Below are 19,681 nucleotides of genomic sequence, written 5' to 3'. Positions count from 1 at the left end.
GAGCTTGCCGCGGCCCTTGAGAGCGCAAAGAATGCCAAGGCTAATGCCCAAAAGGCCCTCCAGGAGATTGAAGCGATGAGGAAGATGGCGGCGGGTCCGGAGCTCTCCAGGAGCATTCGCAGATTTGCCCCGCAGCGTGTCGGATGCCGCAAAGTTTTACCAGGCCGAGGAGGGAAGCTCGACGGGAAGTTGTTCTGGTCTCAGTATACTGGGACCGAACACCCAATGCCTATGAGCGATCAGCTGAAGCCACTAGTCGAGCTGCACAAGGCGGCCGAACAGGCCATGAAGGGCTTTATAGTCCGGATGTGTCCTGGCGACGCCCTTCCCAACAGCTACTTCGGCCTGGTGAGGCGGCTTGTGGATGCCTGCCCACGGCTCGAAGTCATTAAGCGGTCCGTCTGCATCGAGGGTGCACGCCAAGCTTTTGCGTTTGCGAAGGTGCACTGGGCCAAGATGGACGCCGAGAAGCTGGTGAAGGAGGGGCCGCCGCAGGGCAAGGAGCATCGCCACCCCGAGATGTATTATGAGGGTGTCCTAAAGGGTGCCCGTCTTGTAGCGGACGAGTGTGCGAAAGATGCAATATTTAAATGAACTTGCTCGTGTGATCCTGTGGTATGAAAGCTTGTTCATATGCGCTATGCAACGCTTGCTTGAATTTAAAATATTACCTTCTGTTCGGCTTCTGCCCCCATGCCACGAGTGCTGGGGTGTTCGGGATAAACCTGAGCACTCTTGTTCCCATTTTTGGGTCCTTCGAGGGAGGTGCTCAGCGCAACGAACAAGGCAATCAGACTATAATGCTTTATCACTCTCACTTAGCCATAGAATTCTATAATTTTAAATTTTGGCGAAGCCCCTAGTATTCGGAAGGCCGAATTTGGGGCGCTATACACGCCTTATGCCGGACAAAGCCGACTCCTCGCTCTAAGCGGCATAAGTCTTTAGGGACTCGAATCCTCTCGAACAGCGACCAGTCTCTCGCCTTATCATGAAAGTCAGTTTTAGCTTTCTCTACTGAGGTGCTTAGCCCAGCTGAACCGGGGCACAATCGCAGTAGTTCTTCCAGTGCTACCTTAGCCGATATAGCGGAACGTAAGGTACCAAAACATGGGAGCCGGGTAAACCCAACTATTGACCCAAGACATGTTTCGGAGTTGATGCATATAATGCTATAAGTTCGGGGTGCCGCATTGTCTAAAGTGTTCGGACTTCTCACGCCGTATTATGGGGTATGATTAAGCCCCTAGCGTATTGGCCGTACCACAGTGTACGGGTGCTGGATGTCATGAATAAACATATGTATATATAAAAAAAGAAGAATAAAGAATGCGATAATAGTCTAGTGCTATGCATTGTTTATTCAAAAAGGTGCGTTAAAGCAGAATGATACAAGTGGTGTGGTAAGCAAAAAGTAGGACTATTTGACATGTCCCCTCTAAGGGCAAGCTGAGGAATGGTATTTAGAGCGAGTATTTCACTCGTTGTCAGAGACCACCTGGGAGTTCCATGGTGCGACATAGCTTTCTGCCTCCTTGGTTGCTGCATCGTGTATTCGGCAATCATACTGCCGGATAGGGTTTCTAGAGATTAAGGTCATGAAAGAGAGAAAAATAACAAAGCGGGAAGCCCCTAGTGCGGTTGAGCCGCGTCTTGGGGCGTGCCATAGTCGTGCCCCCCTGCCCACCTGTTCCCATGGTATTTTTAATGCGTAATTATGTACATGTGGCACGGATTTTGCCGTTTGGCTGCTACTGGGGTGGGGGCCGCATTGCTATGCGATCTCGGAACGTGCCAGGCGGTCTTGCTGCCGATTACTTCGGGCGCGCTTGAAGGTGTCCGGGTCCTTATTCACCGAACTAGTGGATTGCCTTAAGAGGCTGCTTTGCACTTCTGCTGCGAGGGTTGCAGTGTGCTCCTCCGTGCGGAGAGAGCACTCTGTGTTTCCATTAGCTGTGATGACCCCCCGAGGTCCTGGCATCTTGAGCTTGAGGTATGCATAATGCGGTACCGCATTGAATCTCGCAAATGCGGTTCGCCCGAGCAGTGCATGATAGCCACTGTGGAACGAGACTATATCGAAGATTAACTCCTTGCTTCGGAAGTTATCCGGGGATCCGAAGATCACTTCCAGTGTCACCGAGCCTGTGCAATGGGCCTCTACACCTGGTATGACGCCTTTGAAGGTCGTTTTTGTGGGTTTGATCCTTGAGGGGTCTATACCCATTTGCGCACTGTGTCCTGATAAAGCAGGTTCAGGCTGCTGCCGCCATCCATAAGGACTCGAGTGAGGTGAAATCCGTCAATGATTGGGTCTAGGACCAGTGCGGCGAATCCGCCATGACGAATACTAGTGGGGTGGTCCCTGCGATCGAAAGTGATCGGGCAAGAGGACCATGGGTTGAACTTTGGGGCGACTGGCTCCAATGCATATACGTCCATTAGCGCACGCTTCCGCTCCCTCTTGGGGATGTGGGTTGCGTATATCATGTTCACCATCCGCACTTGTGGGGGGAACCTCTTCTGTCCTCCAGTGTTCAGCTGCCAGGGCTCCTCCTCGTCACCGATATGCGACCCCTTATCTTTGTTTTCCGCATTTAACTTGCCGGCCTGCTTGAACACCCAACAATCCCTGTTGGTGTTGTTGGCTGGCTTGTTGGGGGTGCCATGTATTTGACACGAGCGATCGAGTATACGGTCCAAACTGGATGGGCCCGGAGTGCTTCCTTTAAATGGCTTTTTCCGCTGACCGGGTTTAGAGCCTTTGAATCCGGCATTGACTGCCATATCCTCTGTATTGTCGATGTTAATGCGGCGCTTGTGTTTGTTGCGATGTGACCTACTATTGCCATTGTTGGTATCCGATGTACCATGGTTCTTTGATATGTTACTGCTACGAACCAGCCAGCTGTCTTCTCTCGCACAAAAGCGGGTCATGAGTGTCGTGAGGGCTGCCATAGATTTCAGATTTTCCTGGCTAAGGTGCCGGGCGAGCCACTCGTCGCGGATGTTATGCTTAAAAGCTGCTAGGGCCTCTGCATCTGGACAGTCGACGATTTGATTCTTCTTTGTTAGGAACCGTGTCCAGAATTGCCTGGCCGATTCCTCTGGCTGCTGAATTATGTGGCTCAAGTCATCGACATCTGGCGGTCGCACATAAGTGCCCTGGAAGTTGTCGAGGAATGCGGCTTCCAGATCTTCCCAACAGCCAATGGACTCTGCTGGCAAGTTGTTGAGCCAATCCCGAGCTGGTCCTTTGAGCTTGAGTGGGAGGTATTTGATGGCGTGTAGATCATCACCGCGGGCCATGTGGATGTGCAGGAGGAAATCCTCGATCCGTACCACATGATCTATTGTGCCGTCGTATGATTCGAAATTTACGGGTTTGAAACCCTCTGGGATTTGGTGATCCATTACTTCGTCTATGAAGCATAGGGGGTGTGCGGCGCCTCTGTACTGGGCTATATCACGACGCAGCTCAAATGAGTCTTGCCCGCTGTGTTCGGCCCGGCCGGATTTACTTTTACTATATCCGGCGTGACGGTTATCGTCTCGCATAGTGGCGCGCCCTCGTGACCCATAGATCGATCTTGCATGGTTTGCTTTGTCCTCCAATACGTCTCGTAGGTCTAGCATGTTTCCCCGTGCCTTGTCATTTTTATTTGAGTGGCGCCGGGGTGCGGGCTGAGTTTTTGGCTGAAATGCCTCTCTGTCGCGGCCACGGGGTGGCCGGTTAGCCGCATCATATGCTGGAGATGTAGGTTTGAGTGCTTCCTCCTCCAGTCGGGGTAGCAACCTACGCTTTGGGTAACTCTTGGAGGGGCGTTCGAGTTTATATTCCTCGGCCGCAAGGACTTCAGTCCATCTCTCAGCTAGCAAATCCTGATCAGCTTGAAGCTGTTGTTGCTTTTTCTCCAGGCTATTTGCCGTGCCTATAAGCCGGTGCTTGACGCGCTCTTATTCGACGGGATCCTCAGGCACGACGAATTCGTCATCATCGAGGCTTGCCTCGTCTTCGGAGGGAGGCATGTAATTATCATCCTCCGCCTCTCCATCTGCCGCTCTCTCTGGAGGGATGGCTTCTCCATCCTCCTGCCCTAAATCTTGCTGGAGGTGATTGTTGTCGTCTTCGACACTGTCCGGAGTGGTATTATCTCCTGTGCCGGTGTCACCGCTTTTGCTTTGGTGAGACTTAGAGCGGCGCTGCTGACGTCGGCGCTTGGGTTGCTTCTTGGAGGGGTCATCCTCTGTTGTCTCGTCGCCATTGCCTTCTTTGGGTGTGTCCACCATGTATATATCATATGATGAGGTGGCTGTCCAGTGCCCTGTGGGCAGTGGTTCCTCTTTGTCTCCCGCATCGTCGTCCATACCTTCGATGGCTTCGCAGTCGAAGTCGACCATGTCGGTTAAGTCGTCGACAGTGGCTACTAAGTGGGTGGTGGGTGGGCGGCGAATTTCTTCATCATCCGCATCCCAATCCTGCCAGACATAGTTCGGCTAGGATTCTCCTGACAAGGAGAGAGACCTTAATGAGTTCAGTATGGCGCCGAAGGGCGAGTGCTGAAAAATATCCGCGGAGGTAAACTCCATGATCGGTGCCCAATCGGATTCGATAGGCACGGGCGTAGGCGGTTCGGAGTCCGTGGCCGGGGAGGAATCCGGCAGTTCGGCGTCACGACTCTCGTGAAGGGTGAGGTCGATACTCGGCTCGATCGCCGATGAGAGTGCGGCCTCCGTGGCGGGGTCTATCCACCCGTCCATGGATGGGGCAACTGGTTCCGAATTGAGGGTCGGAGCGGTTGCCGGTGCGATCCCCTGAACACTGTCTGATGGTAGAGCTAAATCATACTCATCGTGACCGTGTGGCGCACAAGGCAGGGGCTCAAATCCGTCGAGGATCAAGTCTCCGCGGATATTGGCCGTGTAGTTTAAGCTTCCAAACCTGACCTGACGGCCAGGGGCATAACTCTCGATCTGCTCCAGATGGCCAAGCGAGTTGGCCCATAGTGCGAAGCCGCCGAATACAAAGATCTGTCCGGGGAGAAAAGTCTCACCCTAGACTACATCGCTATCGATGATTGAAGGAGCCATCAAGCCTAATGGCGACGACACAGAGGAACTCTCAATGAAAGCACCAATGTCGGTGTCAAAACCGGCGGATCTCGGGTAGGGGGTCCCGAACTATGCGTCTAAGGCGGATGGTAACAGGAGGCAGGGGACATGATGTTTTACCCTGGTTCGGGCCCTCTTGATGGAGGTAAAACCCTACGTCCTGCTTGATTATTCTTGATAATATGAGTAGTACAAGAGTTGATCTACCACGAGATCGGAGAGGCTAAACCCTGGAAGCTAGTCTATGGTATGATTGTCTGTTGTCCTACGGACTAAAACCCTCCGGTTTATAAAGACACCAGAGGGGGCTAGGGTTACACAAGGTCGGTTACAAAGGAGGAGATATACATATCCGTATTGCCTAGCTTGCCTTCCACGACAAGTAGAGTCCCATCCGGACATGGGACGAAGTCTTCAATCTTATGTTTTCATAGTCCAACAGTCCGGCCAAAGGATATAGTCCGGCTGTCCAGAGACCCCCTAATTCAGGACTACCTCACATGTATTTACAAGAAAGTGATCCGAAATATTGTGAATGACATATTGTTGATCCGAAATAATGTAGAATTTTCTGGAAAGCATAAAGCAATATTTGAAAGGAGTTTTTCAAACAAAGACCTCGGTGAAGCTACTTACATATTGAGCATCAAGATCTATAGAGATAGATCAAGACGCTTGATATATTTTCAATGAGTACATACCTTGACAAGATTTTGAAGTAGTTCAAAATGGAACGGTCAAAGAAGGAGTTCTTGCCTATGTTGCAAGGTATGGAGTTGAGTGAGGACTCAAAACCAGACCACGACAGAAAATAGAAAGAGAATGAAAAGTCATTCGCTATGCCTCATTCATAGGTTCTATAAAATTTGCTATGCTATGTACCAGTCCTATTGTATACCTTAGCATGATTCTGGCAAGGGAATACAATAGTGATCTAGGAGTAGATCACTGGACAACGGTCAAAAATATCCTTAGTGGAATAAGGAAATGTTTCTCGGTTATGGAGGTGGCAAAGAGTTCATCGTAAAGTGTTACATGGATACAAGCTTTGACACCAATCTGGATGACTCTAAGTCAAGATCTAGATACATATTAAAAGTGGGAGCAATAAGCTAGATTAGCTTCATGCAAAGCATTGTAGACATAGAAAATTTGCAAAATACATACGGCTCTGAATGTGGCACACCCGTTGACTAAATTTCTCTCAAAAGAAAAACATGATCACTCTTTGGGTGTTAATCACATAGCGATGTGAACTAGATTATTGATTCTAGTAAACCCTTTGGGTGTTAGTCACATGGAGATGTGAACTAATCACATAAAGATGTGTACTATTGGTGTTAAATCACATGACGATGTGAACTAGATTATTGACTCTAGTGCAAGTGGGAGACTTAAGGAAATATGCCCTAGAGGCAATAATAAAGTTATTATTTATTTCCTTATATCATGATAAATGTTTATTATTCATGCTAGAATTGTATTAACGGGAAACATAGTACATGTGTGAATACATAGACAAACAAAGTGTCACTAGTTTGCCTCTACTTGACTAGTTCGTTGAATCATTGATGGTTATGTTTCCTAACCATAGACATGAGTTGTCATTTGATTAATGGGATCATATGATTAGAGAATGATGTGATTGACTTGACCCATCTGTCAGCTTGGCACGATGATCATTTAGTTTGTTGCTATTGCTTTCTCCATAACTTATACATGTTCCTATGACTATGAGATCATGCAACTCCCGAATACCGGAAGAACACTTTGTGTGCTACCAAATGTTACAATGTAACTGGGTGATTATAAAGGTGCTCTACAGGTGTATCGTTTGTTGAGTTGGCATAAATCGAGATTAGGATTTGTCACTTCGAGTATTGGAGAGGTATCTCCCGGCCCTCTCGGTAATGCACATCACTATAAGCCTTGCAAGCAATGTGACTAATGAGTTAGTTGTGGGATGATGCATTACGGAACGAGTAAAGTGTGACGCCCCCGATTTGACCATACAATTATCATACACGCAAACATGTACGATCAAGATCAGGGACTCACGGGAAGATATCACAACACAACTCTACAAATAAAATAAGTCACACAAGCATCATATTACAAGCCAGGGGCCTCGAGGGCTTGAATACAAGAGCTCGATCATAGACGAGTCAGCGGAAGCAACAATATCTGAGTACAGACATAAGTTAAACAAGTTTGCCTTAAGAAGGCTAGCACAAAACCGGGATACAGATCAAAAGAGGCGCAGGCCTCCTGCCTAGGATCCTCCTAAACTACTCCTGGCCGTCCTTTATTAAGTATCCGGTTCTAGTTGTCATAAGGTCAAGGTACAACTCCGGGTCGTCCTTTTACCGAGGGACACGGCTATTCGAATAGATCAACTTCCCTGCAGTGGTGCACCACACTTCCCAAAACGCTCGATCCCATTTTGTCGGACACACTTTCCTGGGTCATGCCCGGCCTCGGAAGATCAACACGTCACAGCCCTACCTAGGCACAACAGAGAGGTCAGCACGCCGGTCTAAATCCTATGGTGCAGGGGTCTGGGCCCATCGCCCATTGCACACCTGCACGTTGCGTATGCGATGCGACCGGTGAGCAGGCCTAGCCTCCCTTATACAAGAGTAGGCGTTCCAATCCAACCCGGCGCGCGCCGCTCAGTCGCTGACGTCACGAAGGCTTCGGCTGATACCACGACGTCGAGTGCCATAACTGTCCCCGCGTAGATGGTTAGTGCGTATAGGCCAGTAGCCAGACTCAAATCAAATACCAGATCTCGTTAAATGTGTTATTTTGAATATAACCGCGAACGCCGACCAGGGCCAGACCCACCTCTCTCCTAGGTGGTCTCAACTGCCCTGTCGCTTCGCCACAAAGATCCACAAAGAGGCCGTCGGGAAAGTATGTCCTTCCAGCCCCCAATTCGTGAATCAACCGCGGGTACTCCTCGAGCCAACCCGACTTTAGTCATCACATGTATCATGTATAAAGTATAGTATATACCCGTGATCACCTCCCGAGTGATCACGGCCCGATAGTATAGCATGGCAGACGGACAAGAATGTAGGGCCACTGATGTTAAACTAGCATCCTATACTAAGCATTTAGGATTGCGGGTAAGGTAACAACAGTAGTAGCAAGGATAGGCTATGCATCAGGATAGGATTAACGGACGGAAAGCAGTAACATGCTACACTACTCTAATACAAGTAGTAGAGAGAAGAATAGACGATATCTGGTGATCAAAAGGGGGGCTTGCCTGGTTGCTCTGGCAAGAGAGAGGGGTCGTCAACACCGTAGTCGTACTGGGTAGCAGCGGCGTCGGTCTCGGTGTCTAGCGAGAGAATAGGGGGAAGAAACAATAAATATCAAGCAAACAGATGCACAACATGACAAAGCATGATGCTAGGTGTGCCCTAACACGGTATGAGATGGTACCGGTGAAGGGGGGGGACATCCGGGAAAATATCCCTGGTGTTTCGCGTTTTTAGACAGACGATCCGGAGGGGAAAAGTTGCGTGTTCCCTATGCTAGGGATGTGTGGCGGACGAAAGGGCTGCGTATCCGGATTCGTCTCGTCGTTTTGAGCAACTTTCATGTACAAAGTTTTTTCATCCGAGCTACGGTTTATTTTATATTAATTTTAAAAGATTTAAATTAATTTTAGCATTTATTTAATTAATTTAATATAACATTATCCAGAATAGTGTTTGCTGACGTCAGCATGATGTCAGCAGTCAATGTATGTTGATTGGGTCAAACTGACGTGTGGGTCCCGCATGTCATTGACTGATTAATCTAATTAGGATTTAACTAAACTAACAGGTTAATTAGATTAATTAAATAGGATTAATTAACTTAATTAACTTAGTTAATTATTATTATTATTATTATTATTATTATTATTAGGTTTTGTTTATTTTTTTAAAACATTTTAAGGGCGTGCGCCCCATCTGTCTGTGGCCCTTGAGGCCATAGTGGATCGGGAGCTGGGCATAGAGCACGGGCGCCGCCCGAATGCAGGGGCGCGGCGGGGCGCCGATGTGCGGGCGGCCGACGCGGGCGACGACCAGTGACGATGGCCGGAGGCGGAGCCCGGGGGGCACTAGGAGAGGCCGCGGCCGCCACCTGCGGACGGGCGTGGCGCGACAGCCATCGAGGAGCCCAGGCGAAGGCGGCCAGTAGGGCAGTCGCAGGCACGGCAGCCCGGGGCGGGGCCGGCGGCGGTAGGGAGGCGGAGGGAGCCGGGACGCGGATGGCGACATGCGGCTCGGTGCGGGCGAGGTCCAGCACGGGCCGGCCGGAGCAGCAAGTGGCGGCGGGCGCAGCCCCGCGTGGGCGGGCGCGCGTGGGTGCATGGCAGGGCTGCGGCAGGGGGCGCACGAGGCTCTCACCGCGGGCGCGCTGGTGTGAGGCGCGAGCGGCGGTGAGCGCATGCACCGCGGGGAGGGGGAGCGCGAGCGCGCGTGAGCGTGGCACATGGCTAGGACAAATGAGCGCGGACGGGCGCCGGCGAGATGTGAACGTACGTCGGGGGCAGAAGGGGAGGGGGAGCGCAGCTCACAGCGTTGCCGAGGAGTGAGGGGTCGGCGAGGCCTGGTGTAGGCCGTTGGGGAGGAGGTCGGGAGGTGACGTGGGTGGCGCCGGCGATGGCGAACGACGTCAGCGTCAGGGCGCTCGGGCGCTGCGTCTCCGGTGACGGTGGCTGGAGCCAGACGCGGGGTATGGGAGGTGACGAGGCGGTCCGGCGGGGAGGTGGCGTCCGCGAGGTGGTGGCGGGACGAGGCGGCGACGTCGAGGGCTGGCGTGGCGGCGATGGCGGGCCCCCGAGTGCCCCAATCCAGAATCGGGAGGGGGAAGGAGAGAGACGTGGGGTGGGGATCGTGGGAAGTGGGGACTGGGTGGTTAGGGTTACGGGGTGTGGGAGGTAAGGTAGGCCCTAGGTTGGGCCTGCCTGGTGGGCGGGCCAGCTGGGCCACGGTCGGCCCAGTGTTTAGTTATGTTTGTTTTTCTTTTTCTATTTCTTTTCTTTTTATTTATTTTTTCTATTTTTTTAGCTACCAAGTGAATTTTGTTAATTATGAAACTTTGCACATAATTCCTAGCCAATACTATAAGGTTGCGCGAAAAAGTTGAGGCCAATTGGAACTGTTCTAATTTATAGTTGAATTAAAATGCTCTTATTTAGTCTTGTTATTCCACTAAATGAATTCCAGGGGCAATTAGGGAAACCAAATGAGGTTGGTTCCAACATGTTCATTACTTAGTGAATATTTTCCACTCATCGAACCTTTTTATTTGATAGTTTAAAGAAATACTAATTTGACTTGTTATTTGTATTTGAATTTGATCTCGGTTTGAAACAAGTGAGGTTTAGCAAAAGTTTAATTATGATGACCTGGCATGATTAGCAAGGGTTTACTGTAGCTTAACTATCGGGGTGTCACAATTCTCCTCCACTACAAGAAATCTCGTCCCGATATTTAGGAGGGGAGTAAGGGGGAGGGATTGGGTTACGAAAATCTAACGGATCTTCTCGGTCTTGGTTGCTCTTCTCGAACAGGTCGATCCATTACATTGACGTCTTCATTTCTCTGCTCCAGGTCATCATGGTGAAGTCGTCCTTTTATTCGGGAACTCCAACGTACTTACGGATAGGTAAGGGGCAGCTCAGCTACGACAGAATGCTTTTGAGGGAAACAATCTAGGGTTAACCTATGAAATGAGAATAAGATTAACTCTCGAGTTGAACATATAAAGTACATCGAGAGTAAGGTACGAAGGTACAATAAGAGGTTCCAAGCGGATAGATAGTTGTTCAAAGTCTGAACCATAGTGAGAAAGGGTTCAGAGCAGCGAGAGTAAGTATTGCGTTTGATAGCAGAATGGAGCACTAGGAAGGTGGCTTGCGAATTACCTACGAAACCAAGAGCAAGGGATAACTTTGTTAACAATGTGTATAGGAGAGTCAGGTTTCGATCCTTTGGAACTGTGGGTTATGGACCCACCATGTGGTTAAAAGTAGGTAGGTCGGTGACATCTTGCACGATCATGTAAGCAAGGCATGTCAGAGGATAGTCTGTCAGTCATGTCGGCAACACATCAGTACCAAGGGCGAGGGACGAAGAGAACCATCTTCCTACTCATTGAACGAGACGGACCAGTAGGCAAGATTCTCGTCCGTCGATGGTTACCGGAATGCCATCAACAAAAGTAATAGGGTCTTTCTAATAGAGTGGTACAACGAGGTGTTTACATAAGCAGGGATATATTACTGCTTATACAATATAGATCACAAGAAGGTTTAAAAAACCAATGCAAAGGGAAAGTGATTATCAGGTTTAAACAGAACAATGGAAAGGAAAATGTGTTTAAACACATATTTCAAGGGTATATTCTTCCCAAGGACAAGCAGAACATATTATCCATGACAGGATATAATGTAGAAAACTCTTTAGGTAAGGGGAGAAAAATTTCATGACATTAACCATACAACGGTGTTTTGAAAATAGAGCAACAAACATTTAGCATGGGGCTTCAAATTTTCTTGTTGATAATCAGAGTACCACAGACATGCTTTGAGCTAGCATTGACAAGGTTAACAGGTGAAGATCAAACTTTGGAAACACAAAGGATCCATCAGAAATAACTTGTAGAATAAGTCTTACAATTTCCTCATGGAAGAATGGTTAACCTTGCTAAAATAGAAACTATAACAATAGGTCCTCCGGCCAGTTGTGCTAGGCATGACATCACCTTATCGGGTCATATAAAGACCAATGTTATAACTCTTGGAAATATGTCCCAACCATCATATCTGACCGGGATTCAGATCTGATTGGTGTCAGGATACCTCGGACTCAGGATGTCTGAGAAGAAAAGGTGCAACACAAATTGACGAGATGACATTGTAAGATTCTCGGGTAATGAACTATGGAAGCAAGTTCTGAACCATGGGTTCATCATTAAACCAAGTAGAGGACGAGGAGGTGGCTGATGAAATCAGCGACAACGAATCGAGATTTCCAAAAGATGGATTTCCACCAGTATTCGAACAAGGAGATAAAAGTTGTCAAATCAAATGATATAACAAGGTATGCTCAAGGAAAACATACACAGTTAATCATTGATTGAAAGGTGCACCCAAATATGGGCTGGGTCGCACGAACAATGTTAGAATGGTGACTTAATGAACCAAAGAATTAGAATGAAACTATCGATCATTCACTTCAAAGCAATAAGGTTGCTAGAAGTTTCGAATTCACACCTCAAAGTGCAACTGCCGGTATTCCGATTAGAAACAACACGGGTACAAAGAAAAGAACAGAGAAGGCGAGAGGGGTTACTATATCAAGAATTTTTAAGAGGTGGAATAGTCCTCACAACATTCTAGACATCAAAGATGGTAATACTTTGCGGTAGAACATAACATAAGTTGGATAGCAACGAACCCAAGGTACAACACAAAACAAGAACAAGTTTTGTGTTGGAGGGAATGCCATAATGTTGTCGATGATAACCCAATTCATCGAGGGCAAAGGATGGCATTTCTCATCAAGAATTCGATAGATATCTTGGAAGAACCTCAGAATGTTGATGATGATCACGACACATTTGTCAAGAGGTATCGAGAAGATGTAACTGATCGGTGATGACATCAAGTCAACGGAATGATGAAGCAAAAGTTATTGGAACCATGGGTACGACACAAACTCGAAATCAAGCTTGTTGTTCAAGGACAAACGATAGACGAGGAAGTTCGATTGTAAGATTAGCTCACCATCGAAATTTTTGCTCCGGGGAGAAGGACCCGATAGCATAGTTAAAATTTAGCACGATAATGATATAGCCAAGTAGGCTAGGGATGACTTGAAGGATTAATAAACTCGTAAGCAACGAAAATTACTTAGAGTCATTGAATCGGAGTCTGGACTCGGTTCAGTTATCGGTGTCCTTGAGTGTTTAATAACTCAGAGCCCATGAAAAATTGTAATCAGTGAGAATGTAGTACTTGATGAAGAACTCATAGGAAGTTATGCAGTTCCAAGATAATCTCGAGATACCAGGGGTAATACTTGACGATAGATCAAAGTAGAGGTTGGACTAGGGTATTGATTTGCAGAAGACAAGTACTTCAACTTGTCCGAGAAATGGGATCCAAGAAGAACATATGGTCGGAACCACGATTGCAAAGGATCAATTCACCGATACCAAAGGATAGTATATCAAGGACTTAGTTATTATTACAAGAAGCTACGTACCATGATAGGATCTACATTGTGTCCATGGGAATGAACACAATGTTCAAGGTTGACTCCCACTTCTCCAATGCATAACCTATCATTCACTGCTCTAGTTAAAAATGATTTCAGTGTCAAAACCTACCTGGTGAATTACCAGAGGAGTATGACCCATGAAACCTTTCGGGTTCACACAGATTAAGAAAGGCATAGGTTCAACCCGTCAGGGTATCGTGGAAACATATACCACAAACTTCAATCGTAGATACCACCAGCTCGAAAACAGAGCATGGTTGAGAAAATAGAGGATACAATTTACCAAAAGCATTATGTATCCGAGGAAAGGCTCACAAGGTTATTGAATAAGGAGGACAATGTCGAATAATAATCCAATAAAGGATCTGACAGTCCATAGCGGAGCTGATGTGAGCATCGGCACACAATCAGTTGAAGAAAGGATGCAAGGGCATCAGATTATAGAACACCTGAATGATTCAATGCTTAGATATCAAAGGTATTATGATTTCCAAATAGAAGGATCAGAAGCAGACGCTCTGATCAAGGGTGGATAAGTTCAATAGACCTGAGGGTACAATTGACGGCAAACAGATTGGTCGAGAACAAGCTCATGTTCAAAAATGACATCTGAGTCAGAAAGATAATTTGAAAGGATCAACTGATGATTGCGTGCATTCGCACTCATGTTGAATCAATAGGATCAAAATGACGGTGTCTAAGGATACTGACGAATATTGCCAGACATATGGAAAGCATCCATAATGCAAGCAGACAAGTATTGCAGAGCAATAAGCTACTAAGGATTTTTGGAGGATCGAATACTATTTCGAAGACCATTGTGAAACACATGAACAACTGGGGATGAGCGGATACTCGTTAAGTGCGAGAATTATCGGGGTATTCAGGTGACAAGGAACTGCAAGACAGTAGGCACAAAGTATACTCAGAATAATAGAGACAATTTCGGGGTATCTTGTAATAACAAGATCAACTGGGAATAAAAGTAAGAACGACAGGTCTAAATACTTATCCATAGGGATATTTCGGTGGTAGGGAATTGCAAAAGCAATGGCACAAAGTTTCGGGAGAACATCGGAGAGTATTATCAGAATCTTCTGTTGAAGCGGTCGATCATCTGTATTGAAGGGGCTCTCCGGCAGGAAGTGGTAACGAGAACCTAGAGTTAGATTTTAGCAAAATCATTTAACCCAAATAGAAGAGAGATCAGAATCCTAGAGTATAAACGAGGAATAAAATATCCTAATACCACCCAATGGCGACGTGGGCCCATAAGGCACACAACCATGTTAGTAAAAGTTTTGTAATGCCTAGACTCAACTTCGGCCAAGGAGTTTGGAAGGTTGATTCCTACAGGCAGTCGGCTCTGATACCAACTTGTGACGCCCCCGATTTGACCGTACACTAATCATACACGCAAACGTGTATGATCAAGATCAGGGACTCACGGGAAGATATCACAACACAACTCTACAAATAAAATAAGTCATACAAGCATCATATTACAAGCCAGGGGCCTCGAGGGCTCAAATACAAGAGCTCGATCATAGACGAGTTAGTGGAAGCAACAATATCTGAGTACAGACATAAGTTAAACAAGTTTGCCTTAAGAAGGCTAGCACAAAACCGGGATACAGATCGAAAGAGGCGCAGACCTCCAGCCTGGGATCCTCCTAAACTACTCCTGGCCGTCATCAGCGGGCTGCATGTAGTAGTAGGCACCTCCCGAGTAGTAGTATTCGTCATCGGCAGTGGCATCTGGCTCCTGGGCTCCATCGTCTGGTCGCAGCAATCGGGTATAGGAAGTGGGGGAAAGGGGGAGCAAAGCAACCGTGAGTACTCATCCAAAGTACTCGCAAGCAAGGAGCTACACTACATATGTATGCATTGGTATCAAATGGAATAAGGGTATCATATGTGGAATGAACTGCAGAAAGCCAGAATAAGAGGGGGATAGCTAGTCCTGTCGAAGACTACGCTCCTGGTAACCTCCATCTTGCAGCAGGAGAAGAGAGTAGATGGTAAGTTCACCAAGTAGCATCGTGTAGCATAATCCTAGCCAATGATCCCCCCCTCGTTGCCCTGTGAGAGAGCGATCACCGGTTATATCCGGCACTTGGAAGGGTGTGTTTTAGTAAGTATCCTGTTCTAGTTGTCATAAGGTCAAGGTACAACTCCGGGTCGTCCTTTTACCGAGGGACACGGCTATTCGAATAGATCAACTTCCCTGCAGTGGTGCACCACACTTCCCAAAACGCTCGATCCCATTTTGTCGGACACACTTTCCTGGGTCATGCCCGGCCTCGGAAGATCAACACGTCACAGCCCTACCTAGGCACAACAGAGAGGTCAGCACGCCGGTCTAAATCCTATGGTGCAGGGGTCTGGGCCCATCGCCCATTGCACACCTGCACGTTGCGTACGCGACCGGTGAGCAGGCCTAGCCTCCCTTATACAAGAGTAGGCGTTCCAATCCAACCCGGCGCGCGCCGCTCAGTCGCTGACGTCACGAAGGCTTCGGCTGATACCACGACGTCGAGTGCCCATAACTGTCCCCGCGTAGATGGTTAGTGCGTATAGGCCAGTAGCCAGACTCAAATCAAATACCAAGATCTCGTTAAGCGTGTTATTTTGAAATAACCGCGAACGCCGACCAGGGCCAGACCCACCTCTCTCCTAGGTGGTCTCAACCTGCCCTGTCGCTTCGCCACAAAGATCCACAAAGAGGGCCGTTGGGAAAGTATGTCCTTCCAGCCCCCAATTTGTGAATCAACCGCGGGTACTCCTCGAGCCAACCCGACTTTAGTCATCACATGTATCATGTATAAACTATATAGTATATACCCGTGATCACCTCCCGAGTGATCACGGCCCGATAGTATAGCATGGCAGACGGACAAGAATGTAGGGCCACTGATGTTAAACTAGCATCCTATACTAAGCATTAGGATTGCGGGTAAAGGTAACAACAGTAGTAGCAAGGATAGGCTATGCATCAGGATAGGATTAACGGAAAGCACTAACATGCTACACTACTCTAATACAAGTAGTAGAGAGAAGAATAGGCGATATCTGGTGATCAAAAGGGGGGCTTGCCTGGTTGCTCTGGCAAGAGAGAGGGGTCGTCAACACCGTAGTCGTAGTGGGTAGCAGCGGCGTCGGTCTTGGTGTCTAGCGAGAGAAGAGGGGGAAGAAACAATAAATATCAAGCAAACAGATGCATGACATGACAAAGCGTGATGCTAGGTGTGCCCTAACACGGTATGAGGTGGTACCGGTGAAGGAGGGGAAACATCCGGGAAAATATCCCCGGTGTTTTGCGTTTTCGGATAGACAAACCGGAGGGGAAAAGTTGCATGTTCGCTATGCTAGGGATGTGTGGCGGACGAACAGGCAGGTATCCGGATTTGTCTTGTCGTTCTGAGCAACTTTCATGTACAAAGTTTTTTCATCCGAGCTACGGTTTATTTTAATATTAATTTTAAAAGATTTAAATTAATTTTAGCATTTATTTAATTAATTTAATATAAAATTATCCAGAATAGTGTTTGCTGACGTCAGCATGACGTCAGCAGTCAATTGAGGTTGACTAGGTGAAACTGACGTGTGGGTCCCGCATGTCATTGACTGATTAATCTAATTAGGATTTAACTAAACTAACAAGTTAATTAGATTAATTAAAGAGGATTAATTAAGTTAATTAATTTAGTTAATTAATTAATATTATTATTATTATTATTATTATTTGATTTTGTTTGTTTTTTTAAAATGTTTTAAGGGCATGGGCCCCATCTGTCTGTGGCCCTTGAGGCCATAGTGGATCGGGCGCTGTGCACAGAGCACGGGCGCCGCCTGGATGCAGGGGCGCGGCTGGGCGCCGATGTGCGGGCGGCCAACGACCGGTGACGACGGCCAGAGGCGGAGCCCGGGGGCACTAGGCGAGGCCGCAGGCGCCACCGGCAGACGGCCGCGGCGCGACAGCCATCGAGGGGCCCCGACGAAGGCGGCCAGCAGGGCAGTGGCAGGCACGGCAGCCCGGGGCGGGGCCTGAAGAAAATATTCCCTAGAGGCAATAATAAAGTTATTATTTATTTCCTTATATCATGATAAATGTTTATTATTCATGCTAGAATTGTATTAACCAGAAACATAATACATGTGTGAATACATAGACAAACAGAGTGTCACTAGGACGCCTCTACTTGACTAGCTCGTTAATCAAAGATGGTTATGTTTCCTAACCATGGACAAAGAGTTGTTATTTGATTAACGGGATCACATCATTAGTTGAATGATCTGATTGACTGACCCATTCCATTAGCTTAGCACCCGATCGTTTAGTATGTTGCTATTGCTTTCTTCATGACTTATACATGTTCCTATGACTATGAGATTATGCAAATCTCGTTTGCCGGAGGAACACTTTGTGTGCTACCAAACGTCACAACGTAACTGGGTGATTATAAAGGATCTCTACAGGTGTCTCCAAAGGTACATGTTGGGTTGGCGCATTTCGAGAATAGGATTTGTCACTCCGAATGTCGGAGAGGTATCTCTGGGCCCTCTCGGTAATGCACATCACTTAAGCCTTGCAAGCATTGCAACTAATGAGTTAGTTGCAGGATGATGTATTACAGAACGTGTAAAGAGACTTGCCGGTCACGAGATTGAACTAGGTATTGGATACCGACGATCGAATCTCAGGCAAGTAACATACCGATGAGAAAGGGAACAATGTATGTTGTTATGCGGTCTGACCGATAAAGATCTTCGTAGAATATGTAGGAGCCAATATGGGCATCTAGGTCCCGCTATTGGTTATTGACCGGAGACGTGTCTCGGTCATGTCTACATTGTTCTCGAACCGTAGGGTCCGCACGCTTAAGGTTTCGATGACAGTTATATTATGAGTTTATGAGTTTTGATGTACCGAAGGAGTTCGGAGTCCCGGATGAGATCGGGGACATGACGAGGAGTCTCGAAATGGTCGATATGTAAAGATCGATATATTGGACGACTATATTCGGACATCGGAAAGGTTCCGAGTGATTCGGGTATTTTTCGGAGTACCGGGGATTTACGGGAATATGGGGGGAGAAGTATTGGGCCTAATTGGGCCATACGGGAAAGAGAGAGGGGCTGCCTAGGGCAGGCCGCCCCCCCCCCCCAAGGCCTAGCCCGAATTGGACTAGGGGGAGGGGCTGCGCCCCCTCCTTCCTTCCCTTCTCCCTTCCCCTTCCTTGTCTCCTACTCCTACTACATGGAAGGACTCCTAGTTGTACTAGGAAAGGGGGAATCCTACTCCCGGTGGGAGTAGGACTCCCCTAGGGCGCGCCATAGAGAGGGTCGACCCTCCACTCCGCCACTCCTTTATATACGGGGGCAGGGGGCACCCCATAGACACACAAGTTGATCTTCGTGATCGTTCCTTAGCCGTGTGCGGTGCCCCCCTACACCATATTCCACCTCGGTCATATTGTAGAAGTGCTTAGGCGAAGCCCTGCGACGGTTGAACATCAAGATCATCACCACGCCGTCGTGCTGACGAAACACCTCCCCGAAGCTTTGCTGGATCGGAGCCCGGGGAGCGTCATCGAGCTGAACGTGTGCCAAGAACTCGGAGGTACCGGAGTAACGGTGCTTGGATCGGTTGGACCGGGAAGACGTACGACTACTTCCTCTACATTGCATCAACGCTTCTTCTTCGATCTACGAGGGTACGTAGACAACACTCTCCCATCTCGTTGCTATGCATCACCATGATCTTGCGTGTGCGTAGGAAATTTTTTGAAATTACTACGTTCCCCAACAGTGGCATCCGAGCCTAGGTTTTTATGGTTTGATGTTATATGCACGAGTAGAACACAAGTGAGTTGTGGGCGATATAAGTCATACTGTTACCAGCATGTCATACTTTGGTTCGGCGGTATTGTTGGATGAAGCGGCCCGGACCGACATTACGCATACGCTTACGCGAGACTGGTTCTACCGCCGTGCTTTGCACACAGGTGGCTGGCGGGTGTCAGTTTCTCCAACTTTAGTTGAACCGAGTGTGGCTACGCCCGGTCCTTGCGAAGGTTAAAACAGCACCAACTTGACAAACTATCGTTGTGGTTTTGATGCGTAGGTAAGATTGGTTCTTGCTTAAGCCTGTAGTAGCCACATAAAACTTGCAACAACAAAGTAGAGGACGTCTAACTTGTTTTTGCAGGGCATGTTGTGATGTGATATGGTCAAAACGTGATGAGATATAAGTTGTTGTATGAGATGATCATGTT

The sequence above is a fragment of the Triticum urartu genome, chromosome 6 (genome assembly GCF_003073215.2).
Source record: "Triticum urartu cultivar G1812 chromosome 6, Tu2.1, whole genome shotgun sequence".
In the NCBI taxonomy this organism is placed as follows: Eukaryota; Viridiplantae; Streptophyta; class Magnoliopsida; order Poales; family Poaceae; genus Triticum; species Triticum urartu.
Note: the sequence above shows the minus strand (reverse complement) of the source record.